The 21,515-nt window shown below is 36.2% G+C and overlaps 1 protein-coding gene across 1 annotated transcript in view; it reads right to left on the bottom strand.

Moving 5' to 3' along the window:
* Positions 1-21,270, bottom strand: part of LOC149791154 (uncharacterized) — a 179,682-nt gene extending 158,412 nt beyond the window's left edge. Inside the window, exon 1 of the mRNA XM_089969602.1 lies at positions 21,032-21,270. The gene's annotated coding sequence lies outside the window, so the exon portion shown is untranslated. The remainder of the gene's footprint in view (positions 1-21,031) is intronic.
* Positions 21,271-21,515: the final 245 nt, after the last annotated feature.

The raw sequence follows: 21,515 nt of genomic DNA, 5'->3' as shown, positions 1-21,515 counted from the left end.
CATTATCGTGACACCAGGCAAACCAGTCCTAACACTAACCTCTTAATGCTGAGCGCCAAGCGAGGCAGCTGTTAGTACCGTTTTGGTAAGTCTTTGGTATGACTCGGCTGGGAATCGAGCCCACAACCTCCCGCTTCCGAGACAGACGCTCTAACCGCTAGGCTACCGGAGAGGTTATCTGTGGTAGAGTTGAAAATATGTGGTAGAACTGAAAAATATACGTGATAGAGAGATATAAAAAAACTGGATAAAAGAGATTGCTTTTTGCTCTTTCCTTTCGAAAAAGTCAATATAATATATCTTCATTGTTTATACTGCTGTTATCATGTTATCCCTCAAGTTTTTCTCAGATAATAAATAAAAGAGAGCGATAATAACCTAGAAACGTAAAAATTTCATTCTTCAAAGTCGCAAAAACATACGTCAGTATTAACTACCGCGGTCCTTTACATAAAACATAACGTCCAGTATTGAGTACTACGGCTCTTTACAAAAAACATAATGTCCAGTATTGAATACTACGGCTCTTTACATAAAATATAACTTCCAATATTGAATACTACGGCTCTTTAGATAAAACATAACGTCCAGTATTAAGTACTACGGCTCTTTACAAAAAAACATAACCTCCAGTATTCATTACAGTGGCTCTTTACATAAAACATAACGTCCAGTATTGAGTAATTCGGCCCTTTACATAAAACATAACGTCCAGTATTGAGTACTGCGGCTTTTTACATAAATCATAACGTCCATTACTGAATACTACGGCTCTTTACCAAAAACAAAAATTCCAGTATTGAATACTACGGATCTTTAAAAAAAAAACATAAATTCCAGTACTGAGTACAGTGGCTCTTTACATAAAACATAACGTCCAGTATTGAATACTACGGCTCTTTACATAAAACATAACGTCCAGTATTGAATACTACGGCTCTTTACATAAAACATAACTTCCAGTATTGAATAATACGACTTTTTACATAAAACGTAACGTCCATTATTGAATAATACGGCTCTTTACAAAAAACAAAAATTCCATTATTGAATACTACGGCTCTTTACAAAAAACAAAAATTCCAGTATTGAATACTACGGATCTTTACAAAAAAGCATAAATTCCAGTATTGAGTACAGTGGCTCTTTACATAAAACATAACGTCCAATATTGAATACTACGGCTCTTCACATAAAACATAACTTCCAGTATTGAATACTACGGCTCTTTACATAAAACATAACATCCAGTATTGAATACTACGGTTCTTTACATAAAACATAACTTCCAGTATTGAATACTGCGGCTCTTTACATAAACAATAACGTCCAGTATTGAGTACTGCGGCTTTTTACATAAAACATAACGTCCAGTATTGAATACTACGGCTCTTTACATAAAACATAACGTCCAATATTGAATACTACGGCTCTTCACATAAAACATAACTTCCAGTATTATTGAATACTACGGCTCTTTACATAAAACATAACATCCAGTATTGAGTACTACGGCTCTTTACATAAAACATAACTTCCAGTATTGAATACTGCGGCTCTTTACATAAAAAATAACGTCCAGTATTGAGTACTGCGGCTTTTTACATAAAACATAACGTCCAGTATTGAATACTACGGCTCTTTACATAAAACATAACGTCCAGTATTGAGTACTACGGCTCTTTACAAAAAATATAAATTCCAGTATTGAATAATACGGCTCTTTACAAAATACATAACGTCCAGTATTCATTACAGTGGCTCTTTACATAAAACATAACGTCCAGTATTCATTACAGTGGCTCTTTACATAAAATATAACGTCCATTATTGAATACTACGGCTCTTTACAAAAAATATAAATTCCAGTATTGAATACTACGACTCTTTACAAAAAACGTAAATTCCAGTATTGAGTACAGCGGCTCTTTACATAAAATATAACGTCCAGTATTGAGTACAGTGGCTCTTTACATAAAACATAACGTCCAGTATTGAGTACAGCGGCTCTTGACATAAAAAATAACGTTCAGTATCCATTACTACGGCTTTTTACATGAAACATAACGTCCAGTATTGAGTACTGTGGCTCTTTACATAAACAGATGTCCAATGTCGGAGTACTCAGTCTCTTTAAATGAATACATAAACAGATGTCCAATGTCGGAGTACTGAGGCTCTTTACGTAAGGACCCGAATGTTTGAAATTCGGCAGTTGCTTGAAAGCAGTTAAGACTGTTGTCTTATTTTGATCTGTAAAAACCACAAATGTTGTCTGTCATTGTTGTTATAATAAAGAAGGCATGTTGTCTGTCATTGTTGTTACAAACAAAAACGAATGTTTTCTGTCATTGTTGTTATAAAAAAGAACAAATGGTGTTTGTCATTTTGGTTATTAAAAAAAACAAATGTTGTCTGTTATTGTTTTTGTAAAAAAAAACGTATGTTGTCTGTCAGTGTTGTTATAAAACAGACCTAATGTTGGCTGTCATTGTTGTTATAAAAAAGAACGAATGTTGTCTGTCATTTTTTTACAACAAAAAACTAATGCAATGTGTCATTTTTTTATAAAAAGGAAATATTGAGTGATGTCATTTTAGTTATAAAAAAATAAATAATGCTATCTGACATTTTACTTATAAAGAAAACCTAATCCTATCTGTCATTTTAGTTTCTAAAACTTATTAGATAAAACAAAATGAAAATGTTATCCTGGGTTTAAAGAACACCCCAACCTGCACTCTCTTGAACTGATTGGCCGGGTTCCTAATGAAGCTATGTTGTCCGTGTTTATTCACTAATTGTAAGTATTTAAAACCAAATACCTAATAACATATGTTTATTTGAAGGCGTGAAAGCCTTGGATGCTTGTGTCCCGTTATGGTCGACTTGCCTCTTAAACACACTCTAACATAAATCATTGAACGTCTTCTTTATAGAATTGTATGATATGACATATTATCACGATAAAGTTTACTAATTATGAAAATACATATCTTGCATTTATTTATATTGCAAATTTTGAAACGTTAAAATTTAAAATGCTGAACAATCAAATTAAAAATTATTTTTTTCAGCGAAATATGGATAAAGAATAGAACATTGTTTTTATTTAGGACTTTTTTCACTTAAGTGAAAGAAGCAGACATGCAAAAGATGTTTAAAAAGGAAAACGCAAAAACAATTCAAAAACGTTGTGTGTTGCTTTCATGCATCTTAGATAGGAACTAGGCTAGGAAGCAGAAGAAACACAATTTAGCAAAACAAAAAGGCAGCGTTACTAAAGACATAAATAAACCATTATAAAAATGCATTGGTTATGTTTCATTTGTTCCCCGAAAAGATATAATAGGTATTATTAGGTACATATCAAATGGCGTGTAATATGACCAACACATCCGCCATTGCTGCCATGATTATTGCAATCATCAACAGCATTATCAAAATTAGCAGTATCTGAAAAATTATCCTTGAACACTCCAATAAATGCAGCTTATTTATTTCCGTTTCTGCGTGTAAAACTGTTGTCATAATGGCGTGTAAAACTGTTGCCATAATGGCGTGTAAAACTGTTGTCATAAATGCGTGTAAAACTGTTGCCATAATGGCGTGTAAAACTGTTGCCATAATGGCGTGTAAAACTGTTGTCATAATGGCTTGTAAATCTGTTGTCATAATGGCATGTAAAACTGTTGTAATAATGGCGAGTAAAATTGTTGTCATAATGGCAAGTATCGGCTTACAGTATCCGTACGATTCACAGCACAGTGGTTGTATGAATCAATATTGATTTCTTCTGTGTGTTACAACACATATACATTTGGCAGCAATCGTTAAGTGTTTTATGGCAATTGCAATCATACATGTTGTGTTAGTAATTGCAGTTATACATGCTGAGTGGTAATTGCAGTCATACATGTTGTGTGGTAATTGCAGTCACACATGTTGTGTGGTGATTGCAATCATACATGTTGTTTGATAATTGCAATCATACATCTTGTGTGGCAATTGCAGTCATTCATATTAAGTGGTAATTGCAATAATATATGTTGAATGGTAATTGCGGTCATACATGTTGTGCGGTATTTGCAATTATACATGTTGTATGGAAATTGCAATCATACATATTGTGTGGTGGTTGCAATATTACATCTTGTATGGTATATGCAGTTATACATGTTGTATGGTAATTGCAATCATACAGAAGGTTTTGGTAGGAAACTAAAAGCCTCAGCGCCAATACGCCAAGACGCCGGAAACGTAATAATTCCGCTGGCTAAACACACTGTCTCCCCGCATTGCCTTGTCTGCACGCACCAGTCCATATTCCATCACGACCCAAAAATGATACTACTGAATCGGTGTTATGGGTTTCGTTTACCCAAGAACCTGGGTTCAAATATCCGTAGAGTACGAATTAAAAATTCTCTAACCTGTATGACAGTATTATTTGTATTATATATATTTGTGTTGTTTTCGCATTATGAATGTATGATACAAGGCTTCTTCACATCAATGTTCGTCCTACGTGCATTTTTGTTGATAGGTAATTGTATCGTTTAAAAATAAATGTTTTGTCTCTCAATGTGTTAACTTGTATACATGAATCATATGCTTTAAATGTATTTAACGGCGTATTGTCGAGGCAACTCATTTACACGTATCGTCGAGGCAACTCATTTACACGTGAACCTTTAAATAAGTTTCTTTTAACACAAGTTTATTGACCTATTTGCAGATTAGTGGCTTTTGGTGACAATTTAACTGATCTAGTTCCAGAGAAACGTGGTTGTCGCAGCACATGAACTGAACTACAATCATTTGTGAAGACAAGAAGAAGAAAAGAAAACAAGAATAAAAGAAACAAAAAAAAAACAAAAAATATATTGTGACGTCGTTCAGAGTTAATTTATAATCGTGCAAATGTGCTGATTATCGTATTGTTTATTTCTCTGCACGTGTTCCGAATGTCATCGATATTGACAGACGTTAACCAACGATTTTGCCAGCCGTTTAGCATCGGTATTACCAGTCGCCGAGTACGACTATCAGTTTTGTAGTTTTGTGTCTGACTACATGTTGTTGTGCTTAGACGGTTTCGTGACTACGGGGTCTGGATTTATTTATCATGGGTCTTGCACGGGTATTTTACTATGCGGTTTGGAATTATTCATTGCTGGTCTTACACAGTTTCGTGACTACAATGTCTGGACTTGTTCGTTAGAGGTCTTACAAAGCAGTAAGGATGTAATTTAGTGTTAATACAAAACATGCCGTCCAGAAATAGTATGTATTTATTTCATTTCGTTCCTGAAATAGATGATAAAATTGCATGTGGACACAATATGTTTTTGACGTGGACTTTGAAAGCCCTTTTATAGCGCAGGCTGTTTTTCTACTAATTGCATGCTATTTTTCGACTGATGGCAAGCTGTTTTTCTACTGATTGCAGCTGTTTTTCTACTGATGGCAGGCTGTTTTTCTACTGATTGCAGCTGTTTTTCTACTAATTGCATGCTATTTTTCAACTGATGGCAGGCTGTTTTTTCAGCTGATTGCAGCTGTTTTTCTACTGATTGCATCTGTGTTTCTTGTCGAGTCTGTGTCAGCTATGTTATGAATTATTTCATTGTTTGCTTAATAAAGCAACGCGGCATTCTGAAATTGAGAGGAAGGTTGGTTGCTCTTGTTGTTGACTGGCTGGTTGGTTGGTTAGTTGATTATACAAGAAAAACTCTGGAAGCCAAAAAGCCTTAACTAAGTTCAGTGATAGAAAATAAGCATCGCTCTTCATCGGTGTAACTAAAATTGGCAGGAAATTTACTGCAATATACAAATTCAAACTAAAATTGGCAGGAAATTTACTGCAATATACAAATTCAAACTTAGACTTAAAAAAAAAGGTATGGCTTAATCATCTTTCGGTTGAAGCAAACACTAACCACTCTTCAAGTTTGATCACTTACAACGTTAAGTGATTACAACGGGAAATCATCAATAGTGGCTGAAAAGAGACTTGGATTACTGGCATAGTCATTCTAATAAAGTTAATTATTTCCATTATATGCTGATATAGTAATTCTGATAAAGTGGATTATTTCCATTATTTACTGACATAATCATTCTAATAAAGTTAATTATTTCCATTATTTACTGGCATAATCATTCTAATAAAGTTCGTTAATTATAACCATTATTTGCTACATAATTTTAATTGAATCCAGATCGTTAGTTTTAAGTTCCAGTACAGGACATACTAGTAGTGTTAGGAACCATACTGGAAACACGATATTAAAACTGGGAATAGGTTATGTTGCATGTATGTGATATTGGTGCAAGGGATCTTTCCATAATTGGCCAAAACCGACCAAAATAGCATCTGTTTACTGTCATCCTAGGCAAAAACCAATAGTCTAAAATGCGATGAACGTATTATTGCTTGTTAGGAATTGATTCCTGCTTTCTACTGAACGGACGTCACGTTCGTCACTGTTCAACAGAGCTTTCGGAAAAATCAGAAATCAAAATGTTAATGATTTTCGTAAGGAGCAATATGGAAGGAAATAACATCATATTGGTTGAATCAGTGACACTTGGGAATGCAGAGAGATTGTATCCGTTAAAATATCTAATTATATTTAGTGATTAAACTTTATGTGGTTATTCCAGAATGAATATAATGCATAACCAGTTTATTTAATTCACGACATTGGAGGTATTTCAAAGAAATCACGCATAAATAGAATATCAGTATAACATTTTGCCTTAACTTAACAAGTCAATGTCACCTACTTTCCCATTGATGAGAGATATGATAATGAAAGGAACATCCTGGCCAAATTCCTTGCAGATACCATGCCAACAGCTGGAGAATTGCCAAGAGAATAGAGTGTAAGAAAAGTAGGTCATACTTACAAACTTTCACCAGGTTGAGGAGGATGCAACTAACACTCTGGCCAAGTTCTGTGAATACAGTATAACTGATGGGAAGGCGGAAAGTTTACATTTAATAAATCAGTACAAAGCAAAGTAATTGGTGTAAGACAATTAGTGTGTTTTTGTCTACTTTTCCATGGGGTGGTGAATAACTGAACTCACTGACCTTGTTCCATGCAAATACCCTTTCTACAGTGGAGACGTGTCAGAATAATAATACTTGTACTCCGGGCTTCACCAATAAATAACAAAATATTTGTGCAAGAAATGTAAGTCAATGTGACTAACTTTTAGCTGGTGTGATGTAGAACTATACAAAGAACACACAGACCATGTTCCATAAACACGGTATATCTAGCGCCAGATATTTGTCACACAGATTTTATACTGTAGTAAACCGACAAGTCGTATTCGTTTATGTAGGATAAAGAAAGCAGGTCACTGTGATCTAGAACATCTTTGGGTGGTTCATGACAACCGCAAGAAGCAGCTTGATCAAACGCCATAGACACACCATGAATGCAGCCAGAGATCTCTCTGGATGACACAACTTTTACAATATCGTTAAATTTTTACAACAAAGTTGTATGTGTGAAAATGTAGGTCAGTGCGATTTACTTTCCCTTGAAGTGGGTCACTGTAAAATTTCATGCAGCATTAACGGATAAGGCGGTCGACGATGCCATTACAAATATAAACAAGAAAGCACAAACACGAGTACCTTAATTCTATCTGACACAGTATTTTTAACATTAAGAATAAACAACGAAACAAAAAGTACAAAAGATAACCCGTATGGCACCCATGTTATAATGGGACGTCATTTTATCTTTACATTAAGTGTGTGTATGTGAGAGAGAGAGAGAGAGAGAGAGAGGGAGAAATTTTTGGATTTTTAACGTAGTTTTAACTATTTTTCAGTCATATCGCTTAGATGTTCAGATGTCTCCAGTGTGGCAGTTTATAGTGATGTCTAGCAATGTCTTGTTGCAGACTTATAGAATAATATCCCACCTATTCACATTATTCTGACACAGGCCGACCAGTCCTAACACTAACCTCTTAATGCTGAGCGCCTAGCGAAGCAGCTGTTACTACCATTTTTTTTAAAAATCTTTGTTATGACTCGGCGGGGGTTCGAACCCATTAACCTCTGCATCCGAGGCGGATGCTCTACCCACTAGGCCACCGGAGCGGTCTATCTTTACATTAAGATAAAAAAAAAACAGAATAAACAGTAGTGCAGAATGTAACCGACACTGCGTCTATATTACTTAAATCGTCATTTCCCAAGGTGTATGGTTTAGCTTTTATGCATTTTCTATGTACAGTCATCAAATGTGATCGACCAGACGAGCTTGTAAAATAAACAGCCATGCTGATTAAACAGCCTTTAAAACTGAGATTGTAGCTCTTCGATTCGGCTTAAACATCGATTCTATTTCTGGTGAATGAAATCTCGACACATTGAAAAGGATAGGATAGGCTTTAAATCTTTCAAGGAGAGGACAGATGAGGACCCAGGAACGGAAACGGAAACGGATACCATTATTTGTCATTCGTAATCATAAAAATTGCTGATGATATGTCCGATATTCATAACATTATTTCCTGTCAATGAATTAATAATAATCCCAAATAATACTCATTCTGAATGAAATTATGCTGTTGAAAGGATTTTTAGATTTCTGCCACTGATTAATGGAACCAAGGTATCTTGTGTATTTATTGACTGAGCCTAATGTATTGATTTATTGAACCTAGCTCTAGGGAAGTGGAAATGCATTTCCCTCCATTCAGGAAACTGTGCACGGACATAAAACTGAGGTTCACTTTTCTTTTGTTGTTTAAAACACTATTTTCTGTAACTTCATTCTCTGTGTAGTTAGAATCACACAGGTTGTGTAGTGGTCAGAATCACACAGATTGTGTAGTGGTTAGAATCACACAGGCTGTGTAGTGGTTAGAATCACACAGGTTGTGTAGTGGTTAGAATCACACAGGTTGTGTAGTGGTTAGAATCACACAGGTTGTGCAGTGATCAGAATCACACAGGTTGTGTAGTGGTCAGAATCACACAGGTTGTGTAGTCGTTAGAATCATATAGATTTATTAGATATCTCATACGTTTTATATTTGCATACACGCCTATCATCAACATTATAGAGGGTCTTGAAATAGGATATTTAATTTTTGTGTTTTAAATCTGAGTTCATTTTTGTCCTCAGACTTAGAGTGGTTACTTGTTTCAGAATTAGATTGTTTTTTGTTTTTTTTACAGATTAGAGTGAATAGCTGTTTCACACTGGAGCGGTTAGCTACACCAGAGAAGTTAGCATTTTCTTGAATTTAACAAATTCTAGTCTGCATGAGTGATGACAAATCTTTATATTACGATAGATAAAAATGCAACATTTACGAGTAAAGTATTTTGTACTTGGTACTTTTGAATGAATGTGCAAAAGATTAAAAGCTACTCAATTCATTAATATAGGCCTAGGAAGATCCGATTTTACATTCGGATTCAGCTGAAATATAAATGTGAAACAGGTGGTATAAAACTAGATTGTACAGAATAGTTATCAATAAAGGCGGTCTAGGGAGGATTTTTCTGACTTCGATGGGAGTGATTAAATGATTGGCTGTTAAAGAAGTAATCCGGAATGGCTTCGCTAATGGGGGAGGAGGCAGACGGAATTCAGGCGTTTAATGTATCCATCGTGATACTAGTCAGTTCAAGTTTGAGAAAGTCTGAGGGACTCTGAGGAAAATTATTAAGTAATCTCTCTCGGAAAATAATCGTCCTAGGGATACAGGAGTCTGGAACTTTGAGAGACCCGGAGCCAGAGAAGAGACAGAGAGGAATTATCCGATGATAAGCGAGCGAGGGCATCGGAAGGCACACAGGTATTGTAGCGATTACATACAATACATGTTCATTGATGTAAACTTGTAATTATGTGTTGGATTTATTCATTCAAATTCATATTTCAGTTTTCCTTGAGTTCAGAGTAAATTGCTTGCATGCAGTTTGTCTCAAATGTTATATAACTATCACCAATAGTGGTTTGGAAAAGACCGGAAGCACCAGGTGATGCTGACAATGCAGGCAATTTGAGTTCAATCTTTCATTCGAGTATAACAACACAGCTATTTGAATTTCGCATAAATTATGTAAGTCTATTTCTAAGAGAAAATGTCATGTATAATTTAATTTTGTTTATCTAATTGATTAAATTGTTATATTTTACATACGGGGGCTCGTGTTGTTCTATTCTATATCTCTGCACATATCTCTGCTATTCTATCCCATACTTTCATATTGTTTTGTTTGTTTACTCGATACAAACAATAACACCATCTATTCTATCCCTTAATTTCATATTGTTTTGTTTGTTTACTCGATCCGAACAATAACACCATGGTCGATCGTCTCTTAGATAGCGACAACAAAAAATCTCAAGGAGTGGGGTAGATCAATATATCTTCACCGCCATTCCTGGCAATAGATATGCGAATATTTAAGTAAACAAAATGGAAACGAAAGGAAAGAAGGACAAAGGTCTTTTCTTCGTGCACTTTAAATGCCAAAATAGCTGTACTGATTATGCACGTACTCACACGTATTTCAGATACAGTCGTACAAATATTGCATTACGAGACGCAATTTCGATTCTCATGCACATTAGGACAATTAGTACAAATTTCTTTGTAAAATAAAATGTTGTAAGGTAACAGAGTAAAGTCCCCTGTTTGCATATTGATTTTGACCCATCTTCCCTGCTTGCATATTGATCTTTAAGTCCCCTGTTTGCATATTGATTTTAGCGTAAGTCCCCTGCTTGCATATTGATTTTAGAGTAAGTCCCCTGTTTGCATATTGATTTTTATTTACGTCTCCTGTTTACAAAGCTTAATACTAACCCTTATTTCAAAACAGTGCCTCATCCTATCTTTGTAGACCTATATAATATGCACAGATACAAGCCAAGTGAACTCAGTATCGTCCTTAAATATGAGAATGGAATGAAACAAGTCATGTGACCCTCATGTCCTCTACATCATGATTTGGAATTTGATGTTTTTCAAGCATCCAATAGGATCGATAATAATAGCATGTCTTATACATATTTATCTAGGCATGCTTTGGCATTGTGTAGAATTCACTTCGGATCTATTCTTGTGAGAGAAGAACCGATTGTTTCTCTCAACACATGGTATAGGATTACAATGGCAGACAATCATCAGGGAGATGAGTAAAAAGTGAACCCAGAAACCAATCATTAATACTCTTCTTTCCACCATATTCGAGGTACGCGTAATATGTCTGACGTCAGAGTCGCACCACAATGAGGTTACACAAATATACTGCAATTAGCGCGAGCTAAAATGCCAAATGACAGGTGATTCTTGAAGAATCATTTTGAAAGCACTATGGATCAATCTTCAAAGCAACAAAATGACGGAAATTTCTAACGTTTACTTTACTTTGAGTTTGGTGCTCAGTAAGTTTCTAGACTACTTGGTCAGATGTCAATTTTCTAGAATACTGAATCTGATGTCAAGGTTTCTAGAATACATGGTCATTTGTCATTGGTATATTTTTCTTCTCTTGACTTAATAAAGGATTCGGCCAGTACGAAAGATTATTCCGGAAACCTCTTGTGCACAAAACTCCAGCCCACACAAGCCTTAAACTTTCAAGTTAAGTATCATAGAAAGTTAGTTCAAGGTAAAAAGCACGAGGGGATTTTTGGAGTGATTATAGGATTAAATGAGTATAGTTTTTATATTTTGCGAAGTCTAACGTTTCCGTAATTACTTAAAAATGAAAAAGAGTACAGTCACTGTGTGAATGACTAGAAACAATTTACACTTTGATAAATACCAAACTGTGTCGACAAAGTCCTTATAATTCCGATTTCCCCCTTCCTGTATTCAGGTTAACATATTCAACCAACGAATTTGATTTGAATAGCACGTACTTTTCATTCATTAGCATCTTCACATGGTGCCATAGTCTCTAGATCTATCGACGCTACCAAAGGGTCATCGATCCACGTCGTTCATTGCTGATGTGGAACTAGGTGTATCAACGATTGATGAGGACTACAGTGACCTAGTGTGAACAGTATCATAACACAAGACTTGATGAAGACTACAGTAACCTGGCGTGAACAGTATCACAGCACAAGACTTGATGAAGAGTACAGTGACCTAGTGTGGACAGTATGACAACACAAGACTTGATGAAGACTGCAGTGACCTAGTGTGAACAGTATCACAACACAAGACTTGATGAAGACTACAGTAACCTGGCGTGAACAGTATCATAACACAAGACTTGATGAGGACTACAGTGACCTAGTGTGAACAGTATCACAACACAAGACCTGATGAGGACTTCAGTGACCTAGTGTGAATAGTATCACAACACAAGACTTGGTGAGGACTACAGTGACCTAGTGTGAACAGTATCACAAAACAAGAGTGAATGAGGTTTACAACGACCTAACCTGTACAGATTCATAACACTGGAGTGGATGTGTACCTTAGTGCATCAACGATTCTTTGTTTCGTAATATAATCCTAGCCAGTACAGACTAACAAGAGTTGATGAGGACTACAGTGACCTAGCCAGTACAAAATAACAACACATGAGTTGATCTACGGTGATCCGGTATGAATGGTACCACAGCACAACAGCTGATGAGTCTTATGTATAGTTTGTTTTGTTAGTTGTTGGCCTTTACCCATAATAATAAGTTGCGTATATGTATATTTTGTGCCTGACCTTTGTCAAAAATAAATTTAACGGTGTATCTGACTAGTGGCATTTATTTTGTAAACAATATAACAAATAGCTAATATTTCGCAACAATGAGTATAAATTAAATATTCAGCTCATTATCAGTGGACGTGAGCATGTTAACGTCTACCTGAATGTATGATATTAGTTTTTCACTTCGAAATTCTTAAACTTGTTGACAATTTGGAATGTTAAAGGAAGGAAACTGACCTATATTATTGTGACTTGGCTTTTTATGTAATTTAGTTCACTTGAAAAATTGCTTATTCTTGCCTTATTATCTGAAGTAGAATCATTCGTGTTGCTGTGTTCGGGATTTCTTTTGGTGGATTTATTTATTCAAATTATTACTCACTGGAATTACAAAGTGCTCAATTATATTCTTGGACTAAAACATTGATTTGGAATTATAGTTAATTCAGATAAGAACATGTTCATACAAAAAAGACGGTTAACACATCACCACTATCCAGGCCATTGTCACATTAACGCATTCGAGACTACAGGCACATCAACACATTCAGTATCGGAATTTTTATGGAATACCGCTGGAATTCAATTCGAACTTGTAACACAGTGTGTATGGCTATTCAGGATTTAGTTCACAATACTGTAAGCTCCTTTTACATTTTCACATTTTATTCAAAGGAAATAAATTACTTGTTAAAGTTTATCAACTTCTTTGTGTTACTTAGTTAAAGACCATAGAGTCATAACAATGAGGACTACAGTGACATGGTGTGGACAGTATCACGTCACGAGAGTGAATGAGGACTACAGTAACCTGGTGTGGACAGTATCACAACACAAGAGCGAATGAGGACTACAGTAACCTGGTGTGGACAGTATCACAACACAAGAGTGAATGAGGACTACAGTAACCTGGTGTGGATAGTATCACAACATAAGAGTGAATGATGACTACCGTAACCTGGTGTGGACAGTATCACAACACAAGAGTGAATGAGGATTACAGTAACCTGGTGTGAACAGTATCACAACACAAGACTGAATGAGGATTACAGTAACCAGGTGTGAACAGTATCACAACACAAGAGTGAATGAAGACTAAAGTAACATGGCGTGAACAGCATCACAACACAAGAGTGAATGAGGATTACAGTAACCTGGTGTGGATAGTATCACAATACAAGAGTGAATGAGGACTACAGTAACCTGGTGTGAACAGTATCACAACACAAGAGTGAATGAGGATTACAGTAACCTGGTGTGGACAGTATCACAACACAAGAGTGAATGAGGACTACAGTAACCTGGTGTGAACAGTATCACAACACAAGAGTGAATGAGGATTACAGTAACCTGGTGTGGACAGTATCACAACACAAGAGTGAATGAAGACTAAAGTAACCTGGTGTGAACAGTATCACAACACAAGAGTGAATGAGGATTACAGTAACCTGGTGTGAACAGTATCACAACACAAGAGTGAATGAAGACTAAAGTAACATGGCGTGAACAGTATCACAACACAAGAGTGAATGAGGATTACAGTAACCTGGTGTGGATAGTATCACAATACAAGAGTGAATGAGGACTACAGTAACCTGGTGTGAACAGTATCACAACACAAGAGTGAATGAGGATTACAGTAACCTGGTGTGGACAGTATCACAACACAAGAGTGAATGAGGACTACAGTAACCTGGTGTGAACAGTATCACAACACAAGAGTGAATGAGAACTACAGTAACCTGGTGTGGTCAGTATCACAACACAAGAGTGAATGAAGACTAAAGTAACATGGCGTGAACAGTATCACAACACAAGAGTGAATGAGGATTACAGTAACCTGGTGTGGATAGTATCACAATACAAGAGTGAATGAGGACTACAGTAACCTGGTGTGAACAGTATCACAACACAAGAGTGAATGAAGACTAAAGTAACATGGCGTGAACAGTATCACAACACAAGAGTGAATGAGGATTACAGTAACCTGGTGTGGACAGTATCACAACACAAGAGTGAATGAGGATTACAGTAACCTGGTGTGGACAGTATCACAAAACAAGAGTGAATGATGACTACAGTAACCTGGTGTGGACAGTATCACATCACGAGAGTGAATGAGGACTACAGTAACCTGGTGTGGACAGTATCACACCACAAGAGTGAATGAGGATTACAGTAACCTGGTGTGGACAGTATCACAACACAAGAGTGAATGATGACTACAGTAACCTGGTGTGGACAGTATCACATCACGAGAGTGAATGAGGACTACAGTAACCTGGTGTGAACAGTATCACAACACAAGAGTGAATGAGGACTACAGTAACCTGGTGTGAACAGTATCACAACACAAGAGTGAATGAAGATTACAGTGACTTAGCCTGTAGAGAATCACAAAACAATAGTAGATGTGCAAGTTAGTGTATCACCGACTTATGTCTAGCTAATATGACCTAGCCTGTACATAATCACAACACAAGAGTTGAAGAGGATTACAGTGACCTGATTTAACAGCATCACAACACAATAGTTTTTAGTGAGGGTTACAGTGACCTAGCATGTGTAGAATCACACACGCAATGTGGGTGGGGGAGGGCTACAGAGACACAGTCTGTACAGAATCACAGCACAATAGTCGAGGAGGGCTACAGTGACCTAGAGTGTATGGAATACAAAACAAGAGTGGATGAGGGCTACAGTGATCTAGTCTGTAGATAACCACAACACAAGAGTGGAAGATAGGTACAGTGACCTAGCATGAACAAATCACAACACATGAGTGGATGACGGCTAAAGTGACCTAGAATGAGTAATATGACAAAACAAGAGTTCATGAGGACTACATTGACCTAGTCTGTACAGCACCAAAACACACAAGTGGATGAGTGTTACAGTGACCTAATCTGTACACCACAACACAAGAGCTGATTCGGGTTACAGTGACCTAGTCTGTACATCACAAGTTTTGATGAGCGTTAAAATGACCTAGACAGTACAACACAACACAGTCTGTACAGTAGCACATCAAAAGAGTTGATTCGGGCCACATTGACCTAGTCTATACAGTATCACATCGCAAACGTTGATTCGGAGTTACAGTGACTTAGTTTTGTACAGTATCACACCAGTTGATGAAGGTTAAAGTAACCTAGTCTATACAGTATCACATCACAATAGTTGATTCAGGTTACAGTGAACTCGCCTGTACAGTATCACATCACAAGGGTTGATGAGGATTACAATGACCTAGTCTGCACAGTATCATATCACAAGAGCTGATGAAGGTTACAGTGACCTAGCTTGTACAGTGTCACATCACAATAGTTGATGAGGGTTACATGGACCTAGTCTGTACAGTATCACATCATATCACAAAAGTTAATGATGATCACAGTGACCTCGCCTGTACAGTATCACAGCACAAGAGTTGATGAGGATTATTGTGGTCTAGTCTGTACAGTATCACATCATATCACAAGAGTTAATGATGATCACAGTGACCTCGCCTATACAGTATCACATCACATCACAAGAGTTGGTGAGGATTACAGTGACCTAGTCTTTGCAGTATCACATCACATGAAGTTAAAGTGACCTAGTTTGTGTAGTAGCAAAACACAAGAGTGGATGAGGATAGCAGTGATTTTAACTTGGCATGTACGTCGTTATATGTCTAGTATTCACTGTGCTCACTTTCTACGTATTTCGATTTTTCAAAATCGTGTCCATGTTATATTGAGATCCACTATTCTTATTTTATGTGACCATGGCATAGTTGAATGAAACACATGTGGAAGCAAAATGCAATAATTTATGATTGTTTCTCGTAAAGTCTTACTTATATTTTGTCAAGAGAGGTGAGTGTTTGGAGTGCAGAAGAAAACAAAAAACTGTGTTTGCAGTTTTTGAGCTTCATGTAGGCTCCGTTATTTATTTTCTTTCATTTTCTCGTAAAGTAAATTATGTTTGCGCGGTTGGTTTGTCCCTAAGTGATGATTTTTATCTGGGGTAATTATTACGTCACTTGAGAGATGGAAATGTCTTGTTATTGTCGTTGTCATGGAGTTGGTACACACAGCTTACTTAACCTAAAGTACACTGGAAACCAATTGAGACTCAAAATTCAGACAGTTTACAACTAAATCACATGGCAAAATATATAGTCAATTCATAACAATTACAATTATTTCTAACTGGAATTTCGATCACCTTTCCCCCTAATACTTCTCTGTTTCCTCATTACTTGCCATGATGATCTATATGCTTGTATTCTACTGTGTTTAATTATTGTCTACTTGAACTTTGTTTTGTTGTTGATGATCTTCATTTATCTTTTTATTCATCTAATCACTTACTTTGTAACATGTGTGTGCCTGTGTGTGTCTGTTTGTGTTTCTCTGTGTGTGTGTCTCTGTGTGTGTGTGTGTCTGAATGTGTGTATGTGTGTGTGCCTCTATGTGTGTCTGTGTGTGTGTGTCTGTGTGTGTCTTTGTGCGTGTGTAATTTAGACTATCATTGATATTTAACAATTCCGGCAGTTTATATTGATGTCTAGCACTGGGGCACTATGCCACGAAGGCACATTATCCTGACACCAGGCCGACCAGTCCTAACACTAACCTCTTAATGCTGAGCGCCAATCGAGGCAGCTGCTAGTACCATTTTTATGCTTCTTTGGAATGGCGTGGCTGGGGTTTGAACCCGCAACCTCGCGCAAAGACGAACGATCTAAAACCTAATGCCATAATCTTCATACAATCACACCACTGAAGCGGTACTCGTTAATATAATATTCATCCAATCGCATACTTTCAAACAATCTATTCAACCAATCGCATACTCTCGAGCATCCTATTCATCCAGTCACTTACTTATTTGGCGCTCTAAAGTTTCGTATTTTGCATAAGGGTTAGAATTTTAAAGAAAATGAATTTTCCTGGGTTTCTTCACTGGTTATACTGGCTATTTAAAAATAGAACTTGCATATCTTATGCATTGTTCAAAGAACCTTTAATTCCCTTTATTTTGGTTTATGATTGATGGTTGTAATATGGGTTATAGAGTATGCAGCTTGGCGTTACTCCATATGTGCACCTTTCTAAAAAGTGTTAGCTCCACTTGGTCATTTTCACTTCCTGAACTTCAGTGGTAAATTGTAAAAAAAGAGCCGATAACGTTGTTTTTTTTAAATACATATTTTATATTTAGTACTTTAATCATTGCACTTTCAGAAGCTGGTATTGTCTAGTCTGGCAAAATTCATTTTTCCCTATTTTAATAGCTGCTATGGATCGTGTACTTTAGTCTAATTCAGGCTGATTTCTTTGGCACATGGGAGCAGTCATTTTAGTTAACAGTGTGCTTAGATCATGTACAATTTTCAAAAATACAATATCCAAAGAAATGTCAGCTACATTACATCAAAGTAGCATAGAGGTATGCCAACATTCTCTCCACTGTGCATGTTTTGCATGCAAACAACTTCATCTTACAAACGTAACTCTCTCAAAGTTACATTATAACTGCTGAGCGCCCCCTAAGCAATATCATTTTCTTGCTTTTTCATACGAATTTGGTTGTTTATCTCTACAGATTAGCTTTCTAAGTAAATAACCAAACAAAAGATTTGCCTACTTCATATAGTTGTATCTTTATTTATTGGTGAAAGAGCATAATCTGTGTACGTATGCTGCCTGTGGTTTTCTTATGCAATTTCCATTATATTTAGGTTGTTTTTCTAGTGTTATAGTGTTTATAATTTTCCAGCATTGCCTTCCTTTTGGGGGTTATTTTTCCTTTATTTTTACTACCGTAGCCTTGCAGATTTAGTAGGTAACAATGACCAGTGTTACAACATGTACTGCACTATGGTATGCAACAGTGAACAGTGTTACAGTAAGGTCTCCATTATGATATGTAACATTGAACAGTGTTACAGCATGGTCTCCATTATGGTATGTAACATTGAACAGTGTTACAGTAAGGTCTCCATTATGGTATGCAACATTGAACAGTGTTACAGCATGGTCTCCATTATGGTATGTAACATTGAACAGTGTTACAGTAAAGTCTCCATTATGGTATGCAACATTGAGCAGTGTTACAGCAAGGTCTCCATTATGGTATGTAACATTAAGCAGTGTTACAGTAAGGTCTCCATTATGGTATGTAACATTGAGCAGTGTTACAGCAAGGTCTCCATTATGGTATCTAACATATATAGATATATATATATATATATACACACACACACACACACACACACACACACACACACATATTATTGTCTCAGATAAATGGACCTAATAAAACTTACGTTCATAGCAAATTCCTTCGTCACGGCCATTAGGGATGGCTCTAAATATAGAATTCATTACTTTCCTTCGGCATGAGATTACCTTACATACCCAGTGCATCCGACTGCAAAAAATGTTCATGATCCCCCCCCCCAGCAAATTGTGTATAAAAAACTGACTTATAAAATTGGACATGACAGACAACCGGATGAATAGACAGTTTCAACAATTGCCACCCTTTCAACATTCATTAGTGATATAGCATCATTTTTAGCACGGGGTATGAGGAAAATAAATTAAACTTCTTTAGTCAGTGATTACTTCAACTTTTATATCACGTGAAGCAGACCGAAACTTGCGCACTACGCCCTATCTTAGCTAGCAAAGGTTCCGATATGTTAACCTTATCAAAAAAACCTTGGTGGATCGATCAGATATTTCAGTGCTTTGTCCAAGAGACATCTATCGGATTTCTTTGTTCCCTTCCTTAGTATGTAATACAAACTAACCAACAGCCTGTAACAGCGGTGCTTTGTACATCGGCCGAAAATGGTAGAGGCAGTTGAAGTCAAAATGATAATTTGTAAATTGAACGTCAGTCCTACGGTTTATATCTCGAGTGTAATCCGGTTGCTGCCTTTGGCACCACCTCGACAATTTACAAAACACGGATTGGGCGAGATTAGAATGCAACGAACTTTTCCTTTCGTTCGTTACTTCTCTGTCAGTCCTACGGTCAATATAATCGTTGAAATAGACGAGTTGTGTGTGTGTGTCTATGTGTGTGTGTGTGTGTGTGTGTGTGTGTGTGTGTGTGTGTGTGTGTGAAATCTAAACCATCTTCACACACTATCGACCTGCAGAATAGATAAAAGACTAGATTATGAAATTACTTACTCCTTTAACGCGCTTTTTCAGTAAAACGTACATTCCCCAACTGCGGACACTACAGGTGATAAAGTCAAAGTCACAGATTTGTAAACATTGTACACATCTTAATGACATAAAAATCTGGTCAGGTCATATATTGAGGCATACAGGCAAGCATACTAAATTTAATTTGTCTACTTTATATGATTTTCAAGAGCTGTGCACACAAAGATTTTGTTAAATAAAAATCACAAACAGTTTCTAATTTTTAAAAAATAATATAATAGTTCTTGTAACGGCTTAAAAATCTAATAATGTCACATAAATATAAAATAAATATGTCTATAAAATTTAATTTGTCTACATCATCTACATATAAATATAAATATGTCTACTAAATTAAATTTGACCACCTCAAATGGTTTTTGCATAACAGTACAAGAAAGATTTCGTCCTAAAGGTTACAATATTTCACAAATATTGATAATTTTCTGTTATGTCCTGAAACTCTGTTCAGGTCATTTAAGTATAAATATAAATATACCATATCATCTAAATACAAAAAGTCCGACGAAATTTCATTTGTCGAACTCAACTTGTCTAAACTTGATTGTCCTCACAAAGTGTCTATGTCATAAACGTGCAAAAGTGCTTTCCGTGTTCATAATCTAATAATCCCAAGTCCAAAAACCTATATGTTGCTTTTAAAAAATGAAAAATTCCTGTAATGATCTAACAGTCTCAACAGGTCGTCGACACGTGAATACAAAATGTATCAGTTAATGTTCCTCTCTCTCTCTCTCTCTCTCTCTCTCTCTCTCTCTCTCTCTCTTTTGTGGTATTTGCATATTTTACTGACACGTTCTTTATTATGGCGTGAAAATCTAATCAGTTCATCTGATCATAATGATGTGTGTACAATTTTACAGCCTTATAGTGAAATAGGTTTTGTTATATCGCGCTGAAATGGATTCGAGATCAAAGAACGGACGTACAGACGGATACCGCATTCGCTGCATAAAATCCTACTACGTTTAACACCCAGTAATTACTGACAAACTTTGTACCCATAAATACACCTTGAAAAAAGAATAGGACAACGGCGTTCAGAAATCTATATTTTGACATAAAGAAGAAAACTTACCTGAATCAATTTGGTCGTGTGATTCAGAATTTCTTCATAGATCACGTGGTATGTTATGTTTTGTAATCGGACATGATCTATTCCAAAGACATGCTGTTAACAGCCATGTAGGCCTTGACACCAGAATTAAAAGCCGTTCTGCTCACCGATATCCAGACTTTAGCTGATTCCATTTCATAGCTCAGTCAGGCACACTATTTAGATACAGACAGACTGAAGTCTTCAGGAATCTGTCTGCACACAGCTTTAATGTTCTCGTACTTTAATACAGAACTGCCTGCTGGGAGATGGAGCTGGATCAATACGTAGCATAACTATGAATGGTTACATAAGATATTAATGAACACGCCAATGGCCGACCAGAAATTCGTAGATAGTTAATTGGATTTTATTTGTTGAAGAAGCAGTTCTTCTTGGAAATTAATTTGTAACATAATGTACTGATTATAGTAAGCAGCATTCGATGTAACATAATGTACCGAAT

Source organism: Sinohyriopsis cumingii, chromosome 9 (genome assembly GCF_028554795.1).
Source record: "Sinohyriopsis cumingii isolate HCF-2022 chromosome 9, ASM2855479v2, whole genome shotgun sequence".
Classification (NCBI taxonomy): domain Eukaryota; kingdom Metazoa; phylum Mollusca; class Bivalvia; order Unionida; family Unionidae; genus Sinohyriopsis; species Sinohyriopsis cumingii.
The sequence above is the reverse complement of the archived record's forward strand: the minus strand, read 5'-3'. Positions and strand labels throughout refer to the sequence as shown.